The 6,297-nt window shown below is 35.1% G+C and overlaps 1 non-coding gene across 1 annotated transcript; it reads left to right on the top strand.

Annotated features, from left to right (window-relative positions):
* The first annotated feature begins 288 nt into the window (after positions 1-288).
* On the top strand, positions 289-396 carry LOC127747062 (small nucleolar RNA R71). Its single transcript, XR_008008866.1, has one exon. It is a non-coding gene; the product is annotated as a small nucleolar RNA R71 (small nucleolar RNA).
* Positions 397-6,297: the final 5,901 nt, after the last annotated feature.

Genomic DNA, 6,297 nt, shown 5'->3' with positions numbered 1-6,297 from the left:
CAGACTCTGAGAAATCATGTTGACTTGCTGATTTAACATTTTTTTCTGAGCTAATATGGCATTCAGAGTATCAATTTCAAGAACTCCCCTCTTCTGAGGCATCCCATTACTCACAGGATTCCTCTCAGAGGTGTACATAAATTGGTTATTTGCAACCATGTCAATGAGTTCTTGAGCTTCTGCAGGTGTTTTCTTTAGGTGAATGGATCCACCTGCAGAATGGTCCAGTGACATTTTAGAGAACTCAGATAGATCATCATAGAATATATCCAAAATGGTCCATTCTGAAAGCATGTCAGAAGGACACTTTTTGGTCAACTGCTTGTATCTTTCCCAAGCTTCATAGAGGGATTCACCATCTTTTTGCTTGAAGGTCTGAACATCCACTCTAAGCTTGCTCAACTTTTGAGGAGGAAAGAACTTGGCTAAGAAAGTCGTGACCAGCTTATCCCAAGAGTCCAGGCTATCTTTAGGTTGTGAGTCCAACCATGTTCTAACTCTGTCTCTTACAGCAAAAGGGAAAAGCATGAGCCTGTAGACTTCAGGATCTACTCCAATAGTCTTAACAGTATCATAGATCTACAAGAACTCAATTAAAAACTGATAGGGATCTTCTGATGGAAATCCAAGAAACTTGTAGTTCTGTTGCATTAGAGCAACTAGTTGAGGTTTTAGCTCAAAATTGTTTGCTCCAATGGCAGGGATTGAAATGCTTCTTCCATAAAAATTAGAAGTAGGTGTAGTATAATCACCAAGCATCCTCCTTGCGCCTCCACCATTGTTATTGGGTTCGGCCATGTCTCCTTCTTTTTCGAGATTCTCTGTAAGGTTTTCTCTGAATTATTGTGCTTTAACTTCTCTTAGCTTCTTCTTCAGAGTCCTTTCGGGTTCAGGATCTGCTTCAACAAGAATGTCCTTGTCCTTGCTCCTGCTCATATGAAAAAGAAGAAAACAGAAAAGAAAGAAGAATCCTCTATGTCACAATATGGAGATTCCTTTATGTGAGTAGAAGAAGAAAAGAATAGAAGAAGGATGAGAAAAATTCAAACATAGAGGAGAAGAAAGAGTTCAAATTTTTAGATGAAGAGAAGTGTTAGTAATTAACTAAATAAATAGAAAGAGATGAGGGGGGAGAATTTCGAAAATTGTTTTTGAAAAAAAAGTTAGTAATTTTCGAAAATTAAGAGAAGAAATAAAATTAAAATTAAAATTTGAAACAATTAGTTAATTAAAAAGAATTTTGAAAAAGAGTGAGAAATTTTCGAAAGTTAGAGAGAGAAAAGTGGTTAGGTAGTTTTGAAAAAGATAAGAAACAAACAAAAAGTCAATTAGTTAGTTGAAAAAGATTTGAAAATCAATTTTGAAAAGGTAAGAAGTTAGAAAAGATTTTGAAATCAATTTTGAAAAGATATGATTGAAAAATGATAATAAAAAAGATTTGATTTTTGAAAAAGATTTTGAAAAGATAGAATTTTTTAAAAATGAAATCTTGACTTGACTAACAAGAAACAACTTATTTTAAAAATTTTGACTAAGTCAACCCAAAGATTTCAAAATTTCTGAGATAAATAAGGAAAAGATATTTTTTATTTTTTTTTGAATTTTTAATGATGAGAGAGAAAAACAAAAAAATGACTCACAACATGAAAATTATGAATCAAAACACAAGATGTATGCAAGAACACTATGAATGTCAATATGAACACCAAGAACACTTTGAAGATCAAGATGAACATCAAGACTTATTTTTGAAAAATTTTCAAAAAAAAAACATGCAAGACACCAAATTTAGAAATTTTTAATGTTTAGACTCTATGAATGCAAAAATGCATATAAAAAACAACAAAAAACACAAAACAAAAAAATATGAAAATCAAACAAGAAGACTTACCAAGAACAACTTGAAGATCATGAAGAACATATGCATGAATTTTTGAAAATTTTGAGAAAAATAAAAATATGCAATTAACACCAAACTTAAAAATTGACTCTAGACTCAAACAAGAAACATAAAAATATTTTTTGTTTTTATGATTTTATAATTTTTTTGTATATTTTTTTTCAAAAATAATTTTTTGGAAAAACGAAAACAAAGAAAAAATTTTTGAAAATAAAATAAAGGTTGAAACAAGAAGAAAATTACCTAATCTGAGCAACAAGATGAACCGTCAGTTGTCCAAACTCGAACAATCCCCGGCAACGGCGCCAAAAACTTGGGGCACGAAATTGTGATCATCAACAATGGCGCCAAAGACTTGGAGCTCTCAAACGTGAATCACACTTTGTCACAACTTCGCACAACTAACCAGCAAGTGCACTGGGTCGTCCAAGTAATAAACCTTACGTGAGTAAAGGTCAATCCCACGGAGATTGTTGGTAAGAAGCAAGCTATGGTCATCTTGTAAATCCCAGTTAGGCGAATTCAAATGGTTATGATGGTTTTTGAAAATTAGGATAAATAAAGCATAAAATAGAGATAGAGATACTTATGTAAATCATTGGTGGGAATTTCAGACAAGTGTATGGAGATGCTTTGTTCCTTCTGAATCTCTGCTTTCCTACTGCTTTCATGCAATCATTCTTACTCCTTTCTATGGCAAGCTATATGTAGAGTGTCACCGTTGTCAATGGCTACTTCCCATCCTCTCAGTGAAAATGGTCCAAATGCTCTGTCACAGCACGACTAATCATCTGTCGGTTCTCGATCATGTCGGAATAGAATCCAGTGATTCTTTTGCGTCTGTCATTACGCCCAACACTCACGAATTTGAAGCTCGTCACAGTCATCCCATCTCAGATCCTACTCGGAATACCACAGACAAGGTTTAGACTTTTCGGATCTTAGGAATGGCCGCCAATAATTCTACCTTATACCACGAAGACTCCGATCTTTCGGAATGGAGGCTAAGAGACACATGCTCGATCTAAGATAGAACATGAGTGGTTGTCAGGCACGCGTTCATAGGTGAGAATGATGATGAGTGTCACGGATCATCACATTCATCATGTTGAAGTGCAGCGAATATCTTAGAAGAAGAATAAGCTGAATTGAATAGAAGAATAATAGTAATTGCATTAATACTCGAGGAACAGCAGAGCTCAACACCTTAATCTATGGTGTGTAGAAACTCCACCGTTGAAAATACATAAGTGATGGTCCAGGCATGGCCGAATGGTCAGCCCCCGTGAAGGTCTAAAATCACATACACTGATTAAAGATCCATCCAAAGACAAGACTACAATAGTAAAAAGTTCTATTTATACTAAACTAGTTACTAGGGTTTACAGAAATAAGTCTTAGTGCAGAAATCCACTTCCGAGGCTCACTTTGGTGTGTGCTTGGGCTAAGCTTGAGCTTTACATGTGCAGAGGCTTCTCTTGGGGTTAAACGCTGAGTTGTAACGTGTTTTTGGCGTTTAACTCTAGTTTGTGACGTGTTTCTGGCATTTTACTCCAGAATGCAGCATGGAACTGGCGTTCAGTCATCTAAACTCAAATAAAGTATGGACTATTATATATTTCTGGAAATCCCTGGATGTCTAATTTCCAACGCAATTGAGAGCACGCCATTTGGAGTTTTGTAGCTCCAAAAAATTCATTTTGAGTGCAAGGAGGTCAGAATCCAACAGCATCAGCTGTCCTTTTTCAGCCTGAATCAGATTTTTGCTCAGGTCCCTCAATTTCAGCCAGAAAATACCTGAAATCACAGAAAAATACACAAACTCATAGTGAAGTTCAGAAATGTGAATTTTGCATAAAAACTAATAAAAACATCCCTAAAAGTAGCTAGATCCTACTAAAAATACCTAAAAACAATGCCAAAAAGCGTATAAGTTATCCGCTCATCAGACACTAATGCAAATGAGGTACCTCTTCTTGGTGAAGAAGTTGACGACCTCCTTGATGCTTCTGGAGCTCAGAGTAATAGAGGACGCAAGACTATAGAGTTTTGGACGGTTAAGATCATTGGTAGCATATTTTATTATTTTTCTTTGATCAACATGATTTAGGCTCCACCCATTGTTAATTTACACTATACTCTATTTCGTTCATCCCAAATGCTTTCCATTACAACACAGTCAATGACATTTGACCTTCTCCATTGTTTGAATTGTGTTTTTTATTTTTTGTTTTATATTTTTTAATTAGATAAAATATATTCTGTGGCCTATCAAAATATTTTAAAAAATTCTGAATTATTATATTAATTTAATTTGTGTCTCGGCATTTAAAATAAATTTCAAATTTGTACTTATTATTAATTTTTACAGTAAAAATCAGTCATTTTTTTGAAATTTGTTTCAAGTGTTGCAATTTAACACCAATTTATGCATGTTTTATGCTGGTCTGATCCATCATGCTTCTTTTGCTAAGCGTATAATAAGGTATTATGTTAATATTATTATGTTATATATTAATTTTCTCACATGCTGTCCACAACGGATACACGTATAAGGTATTATATTTGGCTTATAGATTCTGATGGCACAACCAAGCCGGCAAAACTAAGCGTGCATCCAATAGATTATGAACACAAATCATTTGGAGACGAAGCTCAGGTTCAACAACACAAATCAATTGGAGACGAAGCTGAAATGTTGAGTGGCGTGTTTGGTCTGCTGGGATCTGATTATGGAAAATTTTCCATCTGTAGGAAAAGTTGGCGTCAGATTACTACTAAAGACAAGGTTTATAACGAATGTGTCAAGGTAAAAGTTTATATCCCCTTTGAATTAAATCTGCTTCTTTTTACAATTATTGACAATTTGTATTATCTTAGTAGTAAATTTTCCACTTTGATGAAGATAGCAAAGGAACTATCAAAAAAATATTTTGAAAAGTATGGGGAAGTCTTGGAAGAAAACAAGGTTGAGGTTGTATGATGATTTTTATGAGCCAACATTCACAACTAAACAAAATATTGAGCATCGCCCACTGGGAATTGATCGAGAGCATTGGAGATGGTTCCTTGACTATCGCGCCAAAGTTGAGACGAAGGTAATCTAGTGTATCATTGTTACACAACGATACCATTTATGTTGCATTGAGTCTTTTTCTATCAGTTTCTAATCGCCCTTTGTCTCTGATGGACCAATAGAAGAAGTGCAAGAAAAACGCGATCAATTGATCAAAACAACTATATACCCACACTGCCACCAGACATCGCTGCAGGGATGAGCAATTTGGAATGATAGAGTGAAATATAGTATGTTAGGATTGGAGATATTTTGGATTGATTAAAACATTATTTTGAATTAGACTATGCAACTCTTTGCAAGATATTTGATTTCTTCGTATTTTCATGAATATATTATTTTGTTTTGTATATAATCTTATTGTTTTTGCTACAAGTTTAGATACTAAGGTTAAAAATATTAACTTTTAAAATTGTAAAAAATCTAAAAAGAAAAAAAAATACTCTTATAATATTCTAAAAATTTATATACTTTTTTTATAAAAACTCAAAATTTATTTTTTTTCTAAAATATTTTAATTTGGCGGCAGTTTTAAACCGCCGATAAGTGATTCAAAGTTTAAAAGATCTGTTATATATTGCGACGGTTTGCAACCGCCGGTAACTGTGACCGAAACCTTAAAACAGTTTAGCGATGGTTTTAACACTGCCGCTAAACGTGTGCCAACTTGACAACATCTAAATAAATAGTGGCAGTTTCAAAGTCGCCGGTAGACATAAAGCATATCCTGTAACTCACATTTAGCGGCGGTTATACCAGTGGTTTCCTAAAACTGCCGCCAAATCTAATCTCGGCATCCATAACCAGGGTGGTAAGGTGAATCGCCAGCCTTTGATTTTGTGGCGGTTTTAAAATCGCCGCTAATAATTAAAAAAAACCGCTGCCATTTAGCGTCCCCTTGTAGTGTGGTGGCTGGACGGACGTTGCGTCGGTGCCTTCGAAGCTCAAAGTTGGGACAGTGGCGGTGGCTGGACAGACTTGTGTCGACGGTTTCGATGAGGTGGAGACGAATTGGGATTGGAGTCTGGACTGCTGCTTTGCGTTGTGGAAGCTGGAGAGTAGAGGCAAGAGGGGTTAGGGAATTTAGGGTTGTCCATCCTTGCACGATGAAACGCAGACATTTTTGTTAAAATTCAAAAAACCGACTGGGTCACATTTCGGTTCAACCAATCGATTCCCGACCGATTCAACAGTCCAACGTCGATTTTCAAGTCTGTTGGTTTTTTCTTTTGTCTGAATCGTATTTATCAACGGTTTGGGGTTTAATTGGTCGACCGGTCGATTCAAACCGATTTTCAAAATCTTGAATAAAATAAAATGA

This window comes from Arachis duranensis, chromosome 4, assembly GCF_000817695.3.
Source record: "Arachis duranensis cultivar V14167 chromosome 4, aradu.V14167.gnm2.J7QH, whole genome shotgun sequence".
Classification (NCBI taxonomy): Eukaryota; Viridiplantae; Streptophyta; class Magnoliopsida; order Fabales; family Fabaceae; genus Arachis; species Arachis duranensis.
The sequence above is the reverse complement of the archived record's forward strand: the minus strand, read 5'-3'. Positions and strand labels throughout refer to the sequence as shown.